A 22177-nucleotide genomic window follows, 5' to 3' on the forward strand; every position below is an offset into this window, starting at 1 on the left:
GTCATTTTAATGCCTGAAATTTGTCGAAATAGAAGCTTCTGAGTAGGAGAAAAAGTCTGTAAAAATGGCAATTTTGGTCACATTGAGGCTTCAAAAAGTAGTTATTCAACCTGAGGCACAATCCAAATGACATTTTGAATCAATTTTTCTACAGTCCAAAAAATCAATTTTCTGATGAAAAACGATGACCCGTGACCTGTCGAACTTCCTCCAAATGGTCAGAAATGGAAATTTTTTAATGTTTTGTTTTTTGACTGTAAATGACTATTGCATATGAATTGGAACTATTAGAACTAAAATAAGTGTGTTTAGAGTCATTTTAATGCCTGAAATTGGTCGAAATAGAAGCTTCTGAGTAGGAGAAAAGTCTGTAAAAATGGCAATTTTGTTCACATTGAGGCTCCAAAAATTAGTTATTTAACATGAGGCACAATCAAAATTACATTTTGAATCAATTTTTCTACAGTCCAAAAAATCAATTTTCTGATGAAAAACGATGACCCGTGACCTGTCGAACTTCCTCCAAATGGTCAGAAATGGAAATTATTTAATGTTTTGTTTTTTGACTGTAAATGACTATTGCATGTGAATTAGAACTATTAGAACTAAAATAAGTGTGTTTAGAGTCATTTTAATGCCTGAAATTGGTCGAAATAGAAGCTCCTGAGTAGGAGAAAAGTCTGTAAAAATGGCAATTTTGGTCACATTGAGGCTCCAAAAATTAGTTATTTAACATGAGGCACAATCAAAATTACATTTTGAATCAATTTTTCTACAGTCCAAAAAATCAATTTTCTGATCAAAAACGATGACCCGTGACCTGTCGAACTTCCTCCAAATGGTCAGAAATGGAAATTTTTTAATGCTTTGTTTTTTGACTGTAAATGACTATTGCATGTGAATTATTACTTTTGGAACTAAAATAAGTGTGTTTAGAGTCATTTTAATGCCTGAAATTGGTCGAAATAGAAGCTTCAGAGTAGGAGAAAAAGTCTGTAAAAATGGCAATTTTGGTCATATTGATGATTCAAAAAGTAGTTATTTAAAATGAGGCACAATCCAAATGAAATTTTGAATCTTCCAGTCCAAAAAATCAATTTTCTGATGAAAAACGATGACCCGTGACCTGTCGTACTTTCTCCAGATGGACAGAAATGGTAATTTTTTACTGTTTAAATTTTTGACTGTAAATGACTATTGCATGTGAATTATCACTTTTGGAACTAAAATACATGTGTTTAGAGTCATTTTAATGCCTGAAATTGGTCGAAATAGAAGCTTCTGAGTAGGAGAAAAAGTCTGTAAAAATGGCAATTTTGGTCACATTGAGGCTTCAAAAAGTAGTTATTCAACATGAGGCACAATCCAAATGACATTTTGAATCAATTTTTCTACAGTCCAAAAAATCAATTTTCTGATGAAAAACGATGACCCGTGACCTGTCGAACGTCCTCCAAATGGTCAGAAATGGAAATTATTTAATGTTTTGTTTTTTGACTGTAAATGACTATTGCATGTGAATTAGAACTATTAGAACTAAAATAAGTGTGTTTAGTCATTTTAATGCCTGAAATTGGTCGAAATAGAAGCTTCTGAGTAGGAGAAAAGTCTGTAAAAATGGCAATTTTGTTCACATTGAGGCTCCAAAAATTAGTTATTAAACATGAGGCACAATCAAAATTACATTTTGAATCAATTTTTCTACAGTCCAAAAAATCAATTTTCTGATGAAAAACGATGACCCGTGACCTGTTGAACTTCCTCCAAATGGTCAGAAATGGAAATTTTTTTATGTTTTGTTTTTTGACTGTAAATGACTACTGCATGTGAATTAGAACTGTTAGAACTAAAATAAGTGAGTTTAGAGTCATTTTAATGCCTGAAATTTGTCGAAATAGAAGCTTCTGAGTAGGAGAAAAAGTCTGTAAAAATGGCAATTTTGGTCACATTGAGGCTTCAAAAAGTAGTTATTCAACATGAGGCACAATCCAAATGACATTTTGAATCAATTTTTCTACAGTCCAAAAAATCAATTTTCTGATGAAAAACGATGACCCGTGACCTGTCGAACTTCCTCCAAATGGTCAGAAATGGAAATTTTTTAATGTTTTGTTTTTTGACTGTAAATGACTATTGCATATGAATTGGAACTATTAGAACTAAAATAAGTGTGTTTAGAGTCATTTTAATGCCTGAAATTGGTCGAAATAGAAGCTTCTGAGTAGGAGAAAAGTCTGTAAAAATGGCAATTTTGTTCACATTGAGGCTCCAAAAATTAGTTATTTAACATGAGGCACAATCAAAATTACATTTTGAATCAATTTTTCTACAGTCCAAAAAATCAATTTTCTGATGAAAAACGATGACCCGTGACCTGTCGAACTTCCTCCAAATGGTCAGAAATGGAAATTATTTAATGTTTTGTTTTTTGACTGTAAATGACTATTGCATGTGAATTAGAACTATTAGAACTAAAATAAGTGTGTTTAGAGTCATTTTAATGCCTGAAATTGGTCGAAATAGAAGCTTCTGAGTAGGAGAAAAGTCTGTAAAAATGGCAATTTTGTTCACATTGAGGCTCCAAAAATTAGTTATTAAACATGAGGCACAATCAAAATTACATTTTGAATCAATTTTTCTACAGTCCAAAAAATCAATTTTCTGATGAAAAACGATGACCCGTGACCTGTCGAATTTCCTCCAAATGGTCAGAAATGGAATTTTTTTTATGTTTTGTTTTTTGACTGTAAATGACTACTGAATGTGAATTAGAACTCTTAGAACTAAAATAAGTGAGTTTAGAGTCATTTTAATGCCTGAAATTTGTCGAAATAGAAGCTTCTGAGTAGAAGAGAAAGTCTGTAAAAATGGCAATTTTGATCACATTGAGGCTTCAAAAAGTAGTTATTCAACATGAGGCACAATCCAAATGACATTTTGAATCAATTTTTCTACAGTCCAAAAAATCAATTTTCTGATGAAAAACGATGACCCGTGACCTGTCGAACTTCCTCCAAATGGTCAAAAATGGAAATTATTTAATGTTTTGTTTTTTGACTGTAAATGACTATTGCATGTGAATTAGAACTATTAGAACTCAAATAAGTGTGTTTAGAGTCATTTTAATGCCTGAAATTGGTCGAAATAGAAGCTCCTGAGTAGGAAAAAAGTCTGTAAAAATGGCAATTTTGGTCACATTGAGGCTCCAAAAATTAGTTATATAACATGAGGCACAATACAAATCAAATTTTGAATCAAATTTTCTCCAGTCCAAAAAATCAATTTTCCGATGAAAAACGATGACCCGTGACCTCTCGAACTTTCTCCAGATGGACAGAAATAGTAATTTTTTAATGTTTAAGTTTTTTGACTGTAAATGACTATTGCATGTGAATTATCACTTTTGGAACTAAAATAAGTGTGTTTAGAGTCCTTTTAATGCCTGAAAGTGGTCGAAAAAGAAGCTTCTGAGTAGGAGAAAAAGTCTGTAAAAATGGCAATTTTGGTCACATTGAGGCTTCAAAAAGTAGTTATTTAACATGAGGCACAATACAAATGACATTTTGAATCAATTGTTCCACAGTCCAAAAAAATCAATTTTCTGATGAAAAACGATGACCCGTGACCTGTCGAACTTCCTCCAAATGGTCAGAAATGGAAATTTTTTAATGTTTTGTTTTTTGACTGTAAATGACTATTGCATGTGAATTAGAACTATTAGAACTAAAATAAGTGTGTTTAGAGTCATTTTAATGCCTGAAATTGGTTGAAATAGAAGCTTCTGAGTAGGAGAAAAAGTCTGTAAAAATGGCAATTTTGGTCACATTGAGGATTCAAAAAGTAGGTATTTAAAATGAGGCACAATCCAAATGAAATTTTGAATCAAATTTTCTACAGTCCAAAAAATCAATTTTCTGATGAAAAACGATGACCCCTGACCTGTCGAACTTTCTCCAGATGGACAGAAATGGTAATTTTTTAATGTTTAATTTTTTGACTGTAAATGACTATTGCATGTGAATTATCACTTTTGGAACTAAAATAAGTGTGTTTAGAGTCATTTTAATGCCTGAAATTAATCGAAAAAGAAGCTTCTGAGTAGGAGAAAAAGTCTGTAAAAATGGCAATTTTGGTCACATTGAGGCTTCAAAAAGTAGTTATTTAACATGAGGCACAATACAAATGACATTTTGAATCAATTTTTCCACAGTCCAAAAAATCTATTTTCTGATGAAAAACGATGACCCGTGACCTGTCAAACTTCCTCCAAATGGTCAGAAATGGAAATTTTTTAATGCTTTGTTTTTTGACTGTAAATGACTATTGCATATGAATTGGAACTATTAGAACTAAAATAAGTGTGTTTAGAGTCATTTTAATGCCTGAAATTGGTCGAAATAGAAGCTTCTGAGTAGGAGAAAAAGTCTGTAAAAATGGCAATTTTGGTCACATTGAGGCTCCAAAAAGTAGTTATTCAACATGAGGCACAATCCAAATGAAATTTTGAATCAATTTTTCTACAGTCCAAAAAATCAATTTTCTGTTAAAAAACGATGACCCGTGACCTGTCGAACTTCCTCCAAATGGTCAGAAATGGAAATTATTTAATGTTTTGTTTTTTGACTGTAAATGACTATTGCATGTGAATTAGAACTATTAGAACTAAAATAAGTGTGTTTAGAGTCATTTTAATGCCTGAAATTGGTCAAAATAGAAGCTTCTGAGTATGAGAAAAGTCTGTAAAAATGGCAATTTTGTTCACATTGAGGCTCCAAAAATTAGTTATTAAACATGAGGCACAATCAAAATTACATTTTGAATCAATTTTTCTACAGTCCAAAAAATCAATTTTCTGATGAAAAACGATGACCCGTGACCTGTCGAACTTCCTCCAAATGGTATGAAATGGAAATTTTTTTATGTTTTGTTTTTTGACTGTAAATGACTACTGCATGTGAATTAGAACTGTTAGAACTAAAATAAGTGAGTTTAGAGTCATTTTAATGCCTGAAATTTGTCGAAATAGAAGCTTCTGAGTAGGAGAAAAAGTCTGTAAAAATGGCAATTTTGGTCACATTGAGGCTTCAAAAAGTAGTTATTCAACATGAGGCACAATCCAAATGACATTTTGAATCAATTTTTCTACAGTCCAAAAAATCAATTTTCTGATGAAAAACGGTGACCCGTGACCTGTCGAACTTCCTCCAAATGGTCAGAAATGGAAATTATTTAATGTTTTGTTTTTTGACTGTAAATGACTATTGTATGTGAATTATTACTTTTGGAACTAAAATACGTGTGTTTAGAGAAATTTTAATGCCTGAAATTGGTCGAAATAGAATCTTCTGAGTAGGAGAAAAAGTCGGTAAAAATGGCAATTTTGGTCACATTGAGGCTTCAAAAAGTAGTTATTCAACATGAGGCACAATCCAAATGACATTTTGAATCAATTTTTCTACAGTCCAAAAAATCAATTTTCTGATGAAAAACGATGACCCGTGACCTGTCGAACTTCCTCCAAATGGTCAGAAATGGAAATTTGTTTATGTTTTGTTTTTTGACTGTAAATGACTATTGCATGTGAATTAGAACTATTAGAACTAAAATAAGTGTGTTTAGAGTCATTTTAATGCCTGAAATTGGTCGAAATAGAAGCTTCTGAGTAGGAGAAAAAGTCTGTAAAAATGGCAGTTTTGGTCACATTGAGGATTCAAAAAGTAGTTATTTAAAATGAGGCACAATCCAAATGAAATTTTGAATCAAATTTTCAACAGTCCAAAAAATGAATTTTCTGATGAAAAACGATGACCCCTCACCTGTCGAACTTTCTCCAGATGGAGAAATGGTAATTTTTTCATGTTTAATTTTTTGACTGTAAATGAGTATTGCATGTGAATTAGAACAATTAGAACTAAAATAAGTGTGTTTAGAGTCATTTTAATGCCTGAAATTGGTCGAAATAGAAGCTTCTGAGTAGGAGAAAAGTCTGTAAAAATGGCAATTTTGTTCACATTGAGGCTCCAAAAATTAGTTATTAAACATGAGGCACAATCAAAATTACATTTTGAATCAATTTTTCTACAGTCCAAAAAATCAATTTTCTGATGAAAAACGATGACCCGTGACCTGTCGAACTTCCTCCAAATGGTCAGAAATGGAAATTTGTTTATGTTTTGTTTTTTGACTGTAAATGACTATTGCATGTGAATTAGAACTATTAGAACTAAAATAAGTGTGTTTAGAGTCATTTTAATGCCTGAAATTGGTCGAAATAGAAGCTTCTGAGTAGGAGAAAAAGTCTGTAAAAATGGCAGTTTTGGTCACATTGAGGATTCAAAAAGTAGTTATTTAAAATGAGGCACAATCCAAATGAAATTTTGAATCAAATTTTCTACAGTCCAAAAAATCAATTTTCTGATGAAAAACGATGACCCCTGACCTGTCGAACTTTCTCCAGATGGACAGAAATGGTAATTTTTTCATGTTTAATTTTTTGACTGTAAATGACTATTGCATGTGAATTAGAACAATTAGAACTAAAATAAGTGTGTTTAGAGTCATTTTAATGCCTGAAATTGGTCGAAATAGAAGCTCCTGAGTAGGAGAAAACTCTGTAAAAATGGCAATTTTGGTCACATTGAGGCTCCAAAAATTAGTTATTTAACATAAGGCACAATCAAAATTACATTTTGAATCAATTTTTCTACAGTCCAAAAAATCAATTTTCTGATGAAAAACGATGACCCGTGACCTGTCGAACTTCCTCCAAATGGTCAGAAATGGAAATTTTTTAATGTTGAATTTTTTGACTGTAAATGACTATTGCATGTGAATTAGAACAATTAGAACTAAAATAAGTGTGTTTAGAGTCATTTTAATGCCTGAAATTGGTCGAAATATAAGCTCCTGAGTAGGAGAAAAGTCTGTAAAAATGGCAATTTTGTTCACATTGAGGCTCCAAAAATTAGTTATTAAACATGAGGCACAATCAAAATTACATTTTGAATCAATTTTTCTACAGTCCAAAAAATCAATTTTCTGATGAAAAACGATGACCCGTGACCTGTCGAACTTCCTCCAAATGGTCAGAAATGGAAATTATTTAATGTTTTGTTTTTTGACTGTAAATGACTATTGCATGTGAATTAGAACTATTAGAACTAAAATAAGTGTGTTTAGAGTCATTTTAATGCCTGAAATTGGTCGAAATAGAAGCTCCTGAGTAGGAAAAAAGTCTGTAAAAATGGCAATTTTGGTCACATTGAGGCTCCAAAAATTAGTTATATAACATGAGGCACAATACAAATCAAATTTTGAATCAAATTTTCTCCAGTCCAAAAAATCAATTTTCTGATGAAAAACGATGACCCGTGACCTCTCGAACTTTCTCCAGATGGACAGAAATAGTAATTTTTTAATGTTTAAGTTTTTTTACTGTAAATGACTATTGCATGTGAATTATCACTTTTGGAACTAAAATAAGTGTGTTTAGAGTCATTTTAATGCCTGAAATTGGTCGAAATAGAAGCTTCAGAGTAGGAGAAAAGTCTGTAAAAATGGCAATTTTGTTCACATTGAGGCTCCAAAAATTAGTTATTAAACATGAGGCACAATCAAAATTACATTTTGAATCAATTTTTCTACAGTCCAAAAAATCAATTTTCTGATGAAAAACGATGACCCGTGACCTGTCGAACTTCCTCCAAATGGTCAGAAATGGAAATTATTTAATGTTTTGTTTTTTGACTGTAAATGACTATTGCATGTGAATTAGAACTATTAGAACTAAAATAAGTGTGTTTAGAGTCATTTTAATGCCTGAAATTGGTCGAAATAGAATCTTCTGAGTAGGAGAAAAAGTCGGTAAAAATGGCAATTTTGGTCACATTGAGGCTTCAAAAAGTAGTTATTCAAAATGAGGCACAATCCAAATGACATTTTGAATCAATTTTTCTACAGTCCAAAAAATCAATTTTCTGATGAAAAACGATGACCCGTGACCTGTCGAACTTCCTCCAAATGGTCAGAAATGGAAATTTTTTAATGTTTTGTTTTTTGACTGTAAATCACTATTGCATATGAATTGGAACTATTAGAACTAAAATAAGTGTGTTTAGAGTCATTTTAATGCCTGAAATTGGTCGAAATAGAAGCTTCTGAGTAGGAGAAAAGTCTGTAAAAATGGCAATTTTGTTCACATTGAGGCTCCAAAAATTACTTATTTAACATGAGGCACAATCAAAATTACATTTTGAATCAATTTTTCTACAGTCCAAAAAATCTATTTTCTGATGAAAAACGATGACCCGTGACCTTTCGAACTTCCTCCAAATGGTCAGAAATGGAAATTATTTAATGTTTTGTTTTTTGACTGTAAATCACTATTGCATGTGAATTAGAACTATTAGAACTAAAATAAGTGTGTTTAGAGTCATTTTAATGCCTGAAATTGGTCGAAATAGAAGCTCCTGAGTAGGAGAAAAGTCTGTAAAAATGGCAATTTTGGTCACATTGAGGCTCCAAAAATTAGTTATTTAACATGAGGCACAATCAAAATTACATTTTGAATCAATTTTTCTACAGTCCAAAAAATCAATTTTCTGATGAAAAACGATGACCCGTGACCTGTCGAACTTCCTCCAATTGGTCAGAAATGGAAATGTTTTAATGTTTAATTTTTTAACTGTAAATGACTATTGCATGTGAATTAGAACAATTAGAACTAAAATAAGTGTGTTTAGAGTCATTTTAATGCCTGAAATTGGTCGAAATAGAAGCTCCTGAGTAGGAGAAAAGTCTGTAAAAATGGCAATTTTGTTCACATTGAGGCTCCAAAAATTAGTTATTAAACATGAGGCACAATGAAAATTACATTTTGAATCAATTTTTCTACAGTCCAAAAAATCAATTTTCTGATGAAAAACGATGACCCGTGACCTGTCGAACTTCCTCCAAATGGTCAGAAATGGAAATTATTTAATGCTTTGTTTTTTGACTGTAAATGACTATTGCATATGAATTGGAACTATTAGAACTAAAATAAGTGTGTTTAGAGTCATTTTAATGCCTGAAATTGGTCGAAATAGAAGCTTCTGAGTAGGAGAAAAAGTCTGTAAAAATGGCAATTTTGGTCACATTGAGGCTCCAAAAAGTAGTTATTCAACATGAGGCACAATCCAAATGAAATTTTGAATCAATTTTTCTACAGTCCAAAAAATCAATTTTCTGTTAAAAAACGATGACCCGTGACCTGTCGAACTTCCTCCAAATGGTCAGAAATGGAAATTATTTAATGTTTTGTTTTTTGACTGTAAATGACTATTGCATGTGAATTAGAACTATTAGAACTAAAATAAGTGTGTTTAGAGTCATTTTAATGCCTGAAATTGGTCAAAATAGAAGCTTCTGAGTATGAGAAAAGTCTGTAAAAATGGCAATTTTGTTCACATTGAGGCTCCAAAAATTAGTTATTAAACATGAGGCACAATCAAAATTACATTTTGAATCAATTTTTCTACAGTCCAAAAAATCAATTTTCTGATGAAAAACGATGACCCGTGACCTGTCGAACTTCCTCCAAATGGTATGAAATGGAAATTTTTTTATGTTTTGTTTTTTGACTGTAAATGACTACTGCATGTGAATTAGAACTGTTAGAACTAAAATAAGTGAGTTTAGAGTCATTTTAATGCCTGAAATTTGTCGAAATAGAAGCTTCTGAGTAGGAGAAAAAGTCTGTAAAAATGGCAATTTTGGTCACATTGAGGCTTCAAAAAGTAGTTATTCAACATGAGGCACAATCCAAATGACATTTTGAATCAATTTTTCTACAGTCCAAAAAATCAATTTTCTGATGAAAAACGGTGACCCGTGACCTGTCGAACTTCCTCCAAATGGTCAGAAATGGAAATTATTTAATGTTTTGTTTTTTGACTGTAAATGACTATTGTATGTGAATTATTACTTTTGGAACTAAAATACGTGTGTTTAGAGAAATTTTAATGCCTGAAATTGGTCGAAATAGAATCTTCTGAGTAGGAGAAAAAGTCGGTAAAAATGGCAATTTTGGTCACATTGAGGCTTCAAAAAGTAGTTATTCAACATGAGGCACAATCCAAATGACATTTTGAATCAATTTTTCTACAGTCCAAAAAATCAATTTTCTGATGAAAAACGATGACCCGTGACCTGTCGAACTTCCTCCAAATGGTCAGAAATGGAAATTTGTTTATGTTTTGTTTTTTGACTGTAAATGACTATTGCATGTGAATTAGAACTATTAGAACTAAAATAAGTGTGTTTAGAGTCATTTTAATGCCTGAAATTGGTCGAAATAGAAGCTTCTGAGTAGGAGAAAAAGTCTGTAAAAATGGCAGTTTTGGTCACATTGAGGATTCAAAAAGTAGTTATTTAAAATGAGGCACAATCCAAATGAAATTTTGAATCAAATTTTCAACAGTCCAAAAAATCAATTTTCTGATGAAAAACGATGACCCCTCACCTGTCGAACTTTCTCCAGATGGACAAAAATGGTAATTTTTTCATGTTTAATTTTTTGACTGTAAATGAGTATTGCATGTGAATTAGAACAATTAGAACTAAAATAAGTGTGTTTAGAGTCATTTTAATGCCTGAAATTGGTCGAAATAGAAGCTTCTGAGTAGGAGAAAAGTCTGTAAAAATGGCAATTTTGTTCACATTGAGGCTCCAAAAATTAGTTATTAAACATGAGGCACAATCAAAATTACATTTTGAATCAATTTTTCTACAGTCCAAAAAATCAATTTTCTGATGAAAAACGATGACCCGTGACCTGTCGAACTTCCTCCAAATGGTCAGAAATGGAAATTTGTTTATGTTTTGTTTTTTGACTGTAAATGACTATTGCATGTGAATTAGAACTATTAGAACTAAAATAAGTGTGTTTAGAGTCATTTTAATGCCTGAAATTGGTCGAAATAGAAGCTTCTGAGTAGGAGAAAAAGTCTGTAAAAATGGCAGTTTTGGTCACATTGAGGATTCAAAAAGTAGTTATTTAAAATGAGGCACAATCCAAATGAAATTTTGAATCAAATTTTCTACAGTCCAAAAAATCAATTTTCTGATGAAAAACGATGACCCCTGACCTGTCGAACTTTCTCCAGATGGACAGAAATGGTAATTTTTTCATGTTTAATTTTTTGACTGTAAATGACTATTGCATGTGAATTAGAACAATTAGAACTAAAATAAGTGTGTTTAGAGTCATTTTAATGCCTGAAATTGGTCGAAATAGAAGCTCCTGAGTAGGAGAAAAGTCTGTAAAAATGGCAATTTTGGTCACATTGAGGCTCCAAAAATTAGTTATTTAACATGAGGCACAATCAAAATTACATTTTGAATCAATTTTTCTACAGTCCAAAAAATCAATTTTCTGATGAAAAACGATGACCCGTGACCTGTCGAACTTCCTCCAAATGGTCAGAAATGGAAATTTTTTAATGTTGAATTTTTTGACTGTAAATGACTATTGCATGTGAATTAGAACAATTAGAACTAAAATAAGTGTGTTTAGAGTCATTTTAATGCCTGAAATTGGTCGAAATATAAGCTCCTGAGTAGGAGAAAAGTCTGTAAAAATGGCAATTTTGTTCACATTGAGGCTCCAAAAATTAGTTATTAAACATGAGGCACAATCAAAATTACATTTTGAATCAATTTTTCTACAGTCCAAAAAATCAATTTTCTGATGAAAAACGATGACCCGTGACCTGTCGAACTTCCTCCAAATGGTCAGAAATGGAAATTATTTAATGTTTTGTTTTTTGACTGTAAATGACTATTGCATGTGAATTAGAACTATTAGAACTAAAATAAGTGTGTTTAGAGTCATTTTAATGCCTGAAATTGGTCGAAATAGAAGCTCCTGAGTAGGAAAAAAGTCTGTAAAAATGGCAATTTTGGTCACATTGAGGCTCCAAAAATTAGTTATATAACATGAGGCACAATACAAATCAAATTTTGAATCAAATTTTCTCCAGTCCAAAAAATCAATTTTCTGATGAAAAACGATGACCCGTGACCTCTCGAACTTTCTCCAGATGGACAGAAATAGTAATTTTTTAATGTTTAAGTTTTTTTACTGTAAATGACTATTGCATGTGAATTATCACTTTTGGAACTACAATAAGTGTGTTTAGAGTCATTTTAATGCCTGAAATTGGTCGAAATAGAAGCTTCAGAGTAGGAGAAAAGTCTGTAAAAATGGCAATTTTGTTCACATTGAGGCTCCAAAAATTAGTTATTAAACATGAGGCACAATCAAAATTACATTTTGAATCAATTTTTCTACAGTCCAAAAAATCAATTTTCTGATGAAAAACGATGACCCGTGACCTGTCGAACTTCCTCCAAATGGTCAGAAATGGAAATTATTTAATGTTTTGTTTTTTGACTGTAAATGACTATTGCATGTGAATTAGAACTATTAGAACTAAAATAAGTGTGTTTAGAGTCATTTTAATGCCTGAAATTGGTCGAAATAGAATCTTCTGAGTAGGAGAAAAAGTCGGTAAAAATGGCAATTTTGGTCACATTGAGGCTTCAAAAAGTAGTTATTCAAAATGAGGCACAATCCAAATGACATTTTGAATCAATTTTTCTACAGTCCAAAAAATCAATTTTCTGATGAAAAACGATGACCCGTGACCTGTCGAACTTCCTCCAAATGGTCAGAAATGGAAATTTTTTAATGTTTAATTTTTTAACTGTAAATGACTATTGCATGTGAATTGGAACTATTAGAACTAAAATAAGTGTGTTTAGAGTCATTTTAATGCCTGAAATTGGTCGAAATAGAAGCTTCTGAGTAGGAGAAAAGTCTGTAAAAATGGCAATTTTGTTCACATTGAGGCTCCAAAAATTACTTATTTAACATGAGGCACAATCAAAATTACATTTTGAATCAATTTTTCTACAGTCCAAAAAATCTATTTTCTGATGAAAAACGATGACCCGTGACCTTTCGAACTTCCTCCAAATGGTCAGAAATGGAAATTATTTAATGTTTTGTTTTTTGACTGTAAATCACTATTGCATGTGAATTAGAACTATTAGAACTAAAATAAGTGTGTTTAGAGTCATTTTAATGCCTGAAATTGGTCGAAATAGAAGCTCCTGAGTAGGAGAAAAGTCTGTAAAAATGGCAATTTTGGTCACATTGAGGCTCCAAAAATTAGTTATTTAACATGAGGCACAATCAAAATTACATTTTGAATCAATTTTTCTACAGTCCAAAAAATCAATTTTCTGATGAAAAACGATGACCCGTGACCTGTCGAACTTCCTCCAATTGGTCAGAAATGGAAATGTTTTAATGTTTAATTTTTTAACTGTAAATGACTATTGCATGTGAATTAGAACAATTAGAACTAAAATAAGTGTGTTTAGAGTCATTTTAATGCCTGAAATTGGTCGAAATAGAAGCTCCTGAGTAGGAGAAAAGTCTGTAAAAATGGCAATTTTGTTCACATTGAGGCTCCAAAAATTAGTTATTAAACATGAGGCACAATGAAAATTACATTTTGAATCAATTTTTCTACAGTCCAAAAAATCAATTTTCTGATGAAAAACGATGACCCGTGACCTGTCGCACTTCCTCCAAATGGTCAGAAATGGAAATTATTTAATGCTTTGTTTTTTGACTGTAAATGACTATTGCATATGAATTGGAACTATTAGAACTAAAATAAGTGTGTTTAGAGTCATTTTAATGCCTGAAATTGGTCGAAATAGAAGCTTCTGAGTAGGAGAAAAAGTCTGTAAAAATGGCAATTTTGGTCACATTGAGGCTCCAAAAAGTAGTTATTCAACATGAGGCACAATCCAAATGAAATTTTGAATCAATTTTTCTACAGTCCAAAAAATCAATTTTCTGTTAAAAAACGATGACCCGTGACCTGTCGAACTTCCTCCAAATGGTCAGAAATGGAAATTATTTAATGTTTTGTTTTTTGACTGTAAATGACTATTGCATGTGAATTAGAACTATTAGAACTAAAATAAGTGTGTTTAGAGTCATTTTAATGCCTGAAATTGGTCAAAATAGAAGCTTCTGAGTATGAGAAAAGTCTGTAAAAATGGCAATTTTGTTCACATTGAGGCTCCAAAAATTAGTTATTAAACATGAGGCACAATCAAAATTACATTTTGAATCAATTTTTCTACAGTCCAAAAAATCAATTTTCTGATGAAAAACGATGACCCGTGACCTGTCGAACTTCCTCCAAATGGTATGAAATGGAAATTTTTTTATGTTTTGTTTTTTGACTGTAAATGACTACTGCATGTGAATTAGAACTGTTAGAACTAAAATAAGTGAGTTTAGAGTCATTTTAATGCCTGAAATTTGTCGAAATAGAAGCTTCTGAGTAGGAGAAAAAGTCTGTAAAAATGGCAATTTTGGTCACATTGAGGCTTCAAAAAGTAGTTATTCAACATGAGGCACAATCCAAATGACATTTTGAATCAATTTTTCTACAGTCCAAAAAATCAATTTTCTGATGAAAAACGGTGACCCGTGACCTGTCGAACTTCCTCCAAATGGTCAGAAATGGAAATTATTTAATGTTTTGTTTTTTGACTGTAAATGACTATTGTATGTGAATTATTACTTTTGGAACTAAAATACGTGTGTTTAGAGAAATTTTAATGCCTGAAATTGGTCGAAATAGAATCTTCTGAGTAGGAGAAAAAGTCGGTAAAAATGGCAATTTTGGTCACATTGAGGCTTCAAAAAGTAGTTATTCAACATGAGGCACAATCCAAATGACATTTTGAATCAATTTTTCTACAGTCCAAAAAATCAATTTTCTGATGAAAAACGATGACCCGTGACCTGTCGAACTTCCTCCAAATGGTCAGAAATGGAAATTTGTTTATGTTTTGTTTTTTGACTGTAAATGACTATTGCATGTGAATTAGAACTATTAGAACTAAAATAAGTGTGTTTAGAGTCATTTTAATGCCTGAAATTGGTCGAAATAGAAGCTTCTGAGTAGGAGAAAAAGTCTGTAAAAATGGCAGTTTTGGTCACATTGAGGATTCAAAAAGTAGTTATTTAAAATGAGGCACAATCCAAATGAAATTTTGAATCAAATTTTCAACAGTCCAAAAAATCAATTTTCTGATGAAAAACGATGACCCCTCACCTGTCGAACTTTCTCCAGATGGACAAAAATGGTAATTTTTTCATGTTTAATTTTTTGACTGTAAATGAGTATTGCATGTGAATTAGAACAATTAGAACTAAAATAAGTGTGTTTAGAGTCATTTTAATGCCTGAAATTGGTCGAAATAGAAGCTTCTGAGTAGGAGAAAAGTCTGTAAAAATGGCAATTTTGTTCACATTGAGGCTCCAAAAATTAGTTATTAAACATGAGGCACAATCAAAATTACATTTTGAATCAATTTTTCTACAGTCCAAAAAATCAATTTTCTGATGAAAAACGATGACCCGTGACCTGTCGAACTTCCTCCAAATGGTCAGAAATGGAAATTTGTTTATGTTTTGTTTTTTGACTGTAAATGACTATTGCATGTGAATTAGAACTATTAGAACTAAAATAAGTGTGTTTAGAGTCATTTTAATGCCTGAAATTGGTCGAAATAGAAGCTTCTGAGTAGGAGAAAAAGTCTGTAAAAATGGCAGTTTTGGTCACATTGAGGATTCAAAAAGTAGTTATTTAAAATGAGGCACAATCCAAATGAAATTTTGAATCAAATTTTCTACAGTCCAAAAAATCAATTTTCTGATGAAAAACGATGACCCCTGACCTGTCGAACTTTCTCCAGATGGACAGAAATGGTAATTTTTTCATGTTTAATTTTTTGACTGTAAATGACTATTGCATGTGAATTAGAACAATTAGAACTAAAATAAGTGTGTTTAGAGTCATTTTAATGCCTGAAATTGGTCGAAATAGAAGCTCCTGAGTAGGAGAAAAGTCTGTAAAAATGGCAATTTTGGTCACATTGAGGCTCCAAAAATTAGTTATTTAACATGAGGCACAATCAAAATTACATTTTGAATCAATTTTTCTACAGTCCAAAAAATCAATTTTCTGATGAAAAACGATGACCCGTGACCTGTCGAACTTCCTCCAAATGGTCAGAAATGGAAATTTTTTAATGTTGAATTTTTTGACTGTAAATGACTATTGCATGTGAATTAGAACAATTAGAACTAAAATAAGTGTGTTTAGAGTCATTTTAATGCCTGAAATTGGTCGAAATATAAGCTCCTGAGTAGGAGAAAAGTCTGTAAAAATGGCAATTTTGTTCACATTGAGGCTCCAAAAATTAGTTATTAAACATGAGGCACAATCAAAATTACATTTTGAATCAATTTTTCTACAGTCCAAAAAATCAATTTTCTGATGAAAAACGATGACCCGTGACCTGTCGAACTTCCTCCAAATGGTCAGAAATGGAAATTATTTAATGTTTTGTTTTTTGACTGTAAATGACTATTGCATGTGAATTAGAACTATTAGAACTAAAATAAGTGTGTTTAGAGTCATTTTAATGCCTGAAATTGGTCGAAATAGAAGCTCCTGAGTAGGAAAAAAGTCTGTAAAAATGGCAATTTTGGTCACATTGAGGCTCCAAAAATTAGTTATATAACATGAGGCACAATACAAATCAAATTTTGAATCAAATTTTCTCCAGTCCAAAAAATCAATTTTCTGATGAAAAACGATGACCCGTGACCTCTCGAACTTTCTCCAGATGGACAGAAATAGTAATTTTTTAATGTTTAAGTTTTTTTACTGTAAATGACTATTGCATGTGAATTATCACTTTTGGAACTAAAATAAGTGTGTTTAGAGTCATTTTAATGCCTGAAATTGGTCGAAATAGAAGCTTCAGAGTAGGAGAAAAGTCTGTAAAAATGGCAATTTTGTTCACATTGAGGCTCCAAAAATTAGTTATTAAACATGAGGCACAATCAAAATTACATTTTGAATCAATTTTTCTACAGTCCAAAAAATCAATTTTCTGATGAAAAACGATGACCCGTGACCTGCCGAACTTCCGCCAAATGGTTAGAAATGGAAATTATTTAATGTTTTGTTTTTTGACTGTAAATGACTATTGCATGTGAATTAGAACTATTAGAACTAAAATAAGTGTGTTTAGAGTCATTTTAATGCCTGAAATTGGTCGAAATAGAATCTTCTGAGTAGGAGAAAAAGTCGGTAAAAATGGCAATTTTGGTCACATTGAGGCTTCAAAAAGTAGTTATTCAAAATGAGGCACAATCCAAATGACATTTTGAATCAATTTTTCTACAGTCCAAAAAATCAATTTTCTGATGAAAAACGATGACCCGTGACCTGTCGAACTTCCTCCAAATGGTCAGAAATGGAAATTTTTTAATGTTTTGTTTTTTGACTGTAAATCACTATTGCATATGAATTGGAACTATTAGAACTAAAATAAGTGTGTTTAGAGTCATTTTAATGCCTGAAATTGGTCGAAATAGAAGCTTCTGAGTAGGAGAAAAGTCTGTAAAAATGGCAATTTTGTTCACATTGAGGCTCCAAAAATTACTTATTTAACATGAGGCACAATCAAAATTACATTTTGAATCAATTTTTCTACAGTCCAAAAAATCTATTTTCTGATGAAAAACGATGACCCGTGACCTTTCGAACTTCCTCCAAATGGTCAGAAATGGAAATTATTTAATGTTTTGTTTTTTGACTGTAAATCACTATTGCATGTGAATTAGAACTATTAGAACTAAAATAAGTGTGTTTAGAGTCATTTTAATGCCTGAAATTGGTCGAAATAGAAGCTCCTGAGTAGGAGAAAAGTCTGTAAAAATGGCAATTTTGGTCACATTGAGGCTCCAAAAATTAGTTATTTAACATGAGGCACAATCAAAATTACATTTTGAATCAATTTTTCTACAGTCCAAAAAATCAATTTTCTGATGAAAAACGATGACCCGTGACCTGTCGAACTTCCTCCAATTGGTCAGAAATGGAAATGTTTTAATGTTTAATTTTTTAACTGTAAATGACTATTGCATGTGAATTAGAACAATTAGAACTAAAATAAGTGTGTTTAGAGTCATTTTAATGCCTGAAATTGGTCGAAATAGAAGCTCCTGAGTAGGAGAAAAGTCTGTAAAAATGGCAATTTTGTTCACATTGAGGCTCCAAAAATTAGTTATTAAACATGAGGCACAATGAAAATTACATTTTGAATCAATTTTTCTACAGTCCAAAAAATCTATTTTCTGATGAAAAACGATGACCCGTGACCTGTCGAACTTCCTCCAAATGGTCAGAAATGGAAATTTTTTAATGTTTTGTTTTTTGACTGTAAATCACTATTGCATATGAATTGGAACTATTAGAACTAAAATAAGTGTGTTTAGAGTCATTTTAATGCCTGAAATTGGTCGAAATAGAAGCTTCTGAGTAGGAGAAAAGTCTGTAAAAATGGCAATTTTGTTCACATTGAGGCTCCAAAAATTACTTATTTAACATGAGGCACAATCAAAATTACATTTTGAATCAATTTTTCTACAGTCCAAAAAATCTATTTTCTGATGAAAAACGATGACCCGTGACCTTTCGAACTTCCTCCAAATGGTCAGAAATGGAAATTATTTAATGTTTTGTTTTTTGACTGTAAATCACTATTGCATGTGAATTAGAACTATTAGAACTAAAATAAGTGTGTTTAGAGTCATTTTAATGCCTGAAATTGGTCGAAATAGAAGCTCCTGAGTAGGAGAAAAGTCTGTAAAAATGGCAATTTTGGTCACATTGAGGCTCCAAAAATTAGTTATTTAACATGAGGCACAATCAAAATTACATTTTGAATCAATTTTTCTACAGTCCAAAAAATCAATTTTCTGATGAAAAACGATGACCCGTGACCTGTCGAACTTCCTCCAATTGGTCAGAAATGGAAATGTTTTAATGTTTAATTTTTTAACTGTAAATGACTATTGCATGTGAATTAGAACAATTAGAACTAAAATAAGTGTGTTTAGAGTCATTTTAATGCCTGAAATTGGTCGAAATAGAAGCTCCTGAGTAGGAGAAAAGTCTGTAAAAATGGCAATTTTGTTCACATTGAGGCTCCAAAAATTAGTTATTAAACATGAGGCACAATGAAAATTACATTTTGAATCAATTTTTCTACAGTCCAAAAAATCAATTTTCTGATGAAAAACGATGACCCGTGACCTGTCGAACTTCCTCCAAATGGTCAGAAATGGAAATTATTTAATGTTTTGTTTTTTGACTGTAAATGACTATTGCATGTGAATTAGAACTATTAGAACTAAAATAAGTGTGTTTAGAGTCATTTTAATGCCTGAAATTGGTCGAAATAGAAGCTCCTGAGTAGGAAAAAAGTCTGTAAAAATGGCAATTTTGGTCACATTGAGGCTCGAAAAATTAGTTATATAACATGAGGCACAATACAAATCAAATTTTGAATCAAATTTTCTCCAGTCCAAAAAATCTATTTTCTGATGAAAAACGATGACCCGTGACCTCTCGAACTTTCTCCAGATGGACAGAAATAGTAATTTTTTAATGTTTAAGTTTTTTGACTGTAAATGACTATTGCATGTGAATTATCACTTTTGGAACTAAAATAAGTGTGTTTAGAGTCATTTTAATGCCTGAAATTGGTCGAAAAAGAAGCTTCTGAGTAGGAGAAAAAGTCTGTAAAAATGGCAATTTTGGTCACATTGAGGCTTCAAAAAGTAGTTATTCAACATGAGGCACAATCCAAATGGCATTTTGAATCAATTTTTCTACAGTCCAAAAAATCAATTTTCTGATGAAAAACGATGACCCGTGACCTGTCGAACTTCCTCCAAATGGTCAGAAATGGAAATTATTTAATGTTTTGTTTTTTGACTGTAAATGACTACTGCATGTGAATTAGAACTATTAGAACTAAAATAAGTGTGTTTAGAGTCATTTTAATGCCTGAAATTGGTCTAAATAGAAGCTTCAGAGTAGGAGAAAAAGTCTGTAAAAATGGCAATTTTGGTCACATTGATGATTCAAAAAGTAGTTATTTAAAATGAGGCACAATCCAAATGAAATTTTGAATCTTCCAGTCCAAAAAATCAATTTTCTGATGAAAAACGATGATCCGTGACCTGTCGAACTTTCTCCAGATGGACAGAAATGGTAAGTTTTTTACTGTTTAAATTTTTGACTGTAAATGACTATTGCATGTGAATTATCACTTTTGGAACTAAAATACGTGTGTTTAGAGTCATTTTAATGCCTGAAATTGGTCAAAATAGAAGCTTCTGAGTAGGAGAAAAAGTCTGTAAAAATGGCAATTTTGGTCACATTGAGGTTTCAAAAAGTAGTTATTCAACATGAGGCACAATCCAAATGACATTTTGAATCAATTTTTCTACAGTCCATAAAATCAATTTTCTGATGAAAAACGATGACCCGTGACCTGTCGAACTTCCTCCAAATGGTCAGAAATGGAAATTATTTAATGTTTTGTTTTTTGACTGTAAATGACTATTGCATGTGAATTAGAACTATTAGAACTAAAATAAGTGTGTTTAGAATCATTTTAATGCCTGAAATTGGTCGAAATAGAAGATTCTGAGTAGGAGAAAAGTCTGTAAAAATGGCAATTTTGTTCACATTGAGGCTCCAAAAATTAGTTATTTAACATGAGGCACCATCAAAATTACATTTTGAATCAATTTTTCTACAGTCCAAAAAATCAATTTTCTGATAAAAAACGATGACCCGTGACCTGTCGAACTTCCTCCAAATGGTCAGAAATGGAAATTTTTTAATGCTTTTTTTTTTTACTGTAAATGACTATTGCATGTGAATTATTACTTTTGGAACTAAAATAAGTGTGTTTAGAGTCATTTTAATGCCTGAAATTGGTCGAAATAGAAGCTTCAGAGTAGGAGAAAAAGTCTGTAAAAATGGCAATTTTGGTCACATTGATGATTCAAAAAGTAGTTATTTAAAATGAGGCACAATCCAAATGAAATTTTGAATCTTCCAGTCCAAAAAATCAATTTTCTGATGAAAAACGATGACCCGGGACCTGTCGAACTTTCTCCAGATGGACAGAAATGGTAATTTTTTACTGTTTAAATTTTTGACTGTAAATGACTATTGCATGTGAATTATCACTTTTGGAACTAAAATACGTGTGTTTAGAGGTATTTTAATGCCTGAAATGAGTCGAATTAGAAGCTTCTGAGTAGGAGAAAAAGTCTGTAAAAATGGCAATTTTGGTCACATTGAGGCTTCAAAAAGTAGTTATTCAACATGAGGCACAATCCAAATGACATTTTGAATCAATTTTTCTACAGTCCAAAAAATCAATTTTCTGATGAAAAACGATGACCCGTGACCTGTCGAACTTCCTCCAAATGGTCAGAAATGGAAATTTTTTAATGCTTTGTTTTTTGACTGTAAATGACTATTGCATGTGAATTATTACTTTTGGAACTAAAATAAGTGTGTTAAGGGTCATTTTAATGCCTGAAATTGGTCGAAATAGAAGCTTCTGAGTAGGAGAAAAAGTCTGTAAAAATTGCAATTTTGGTCACATTGAGGCTTCAAAAAGTAGTTATTCAACATGAGGCACAATCCAAATGACATTTTGAATCAATTTTTCTACAGTCCAAAAAATCAATTTTCTGATGAAAAACGATGACCCGTGACCTGTCGAACTTCCTCCAAATGGTCAGAAATGGAAATTATTTAATGTTTTCTTTTTTGACTGTAAATTACTATTGCGTGTGAATTAGAACTATTAGAACTAAAATAAGTGTGTTTAGAGTCATTTTAATGCCTGAAATTGGTCTAAATAGAAGCTTCAGAGTAGGAGAAAAAGTCTGTAAAAATGGCAATTTTGGTCACATTGATGATTCAAAAAGTAGTTATTTAAAATGAGGCCCAATCCAAATGAAATTTTGAATCTTCCAGTCCAAAAAATCAATTTTCTGATGAAAAACGATGACCCGTGACCTGTCGAACTTTCTGCAGATGGACAGAAATGGTAATTTTTTACTGTTTAAATTTTTGACTGTAAATGACTATTGCATGTGAATTATCACTTTTGGAACTAAAATACGTGTGTTTAGAGTCATTTTAATGCCTGA

Source organism: Triturus cristatus, chromosome 8 (assembly GCF_964204655.1).
Source record: "Triturus cristatus chromosome 8, aTriCri1.1, whole genome shotgun sequence".
NCBI classification, from domain to species: domain Eukaryota; kingdom Metazoa; phylum Chordata; class Amphibia; order Caudata; family Salamandridae; genus Triturus; species Triturus cristatus.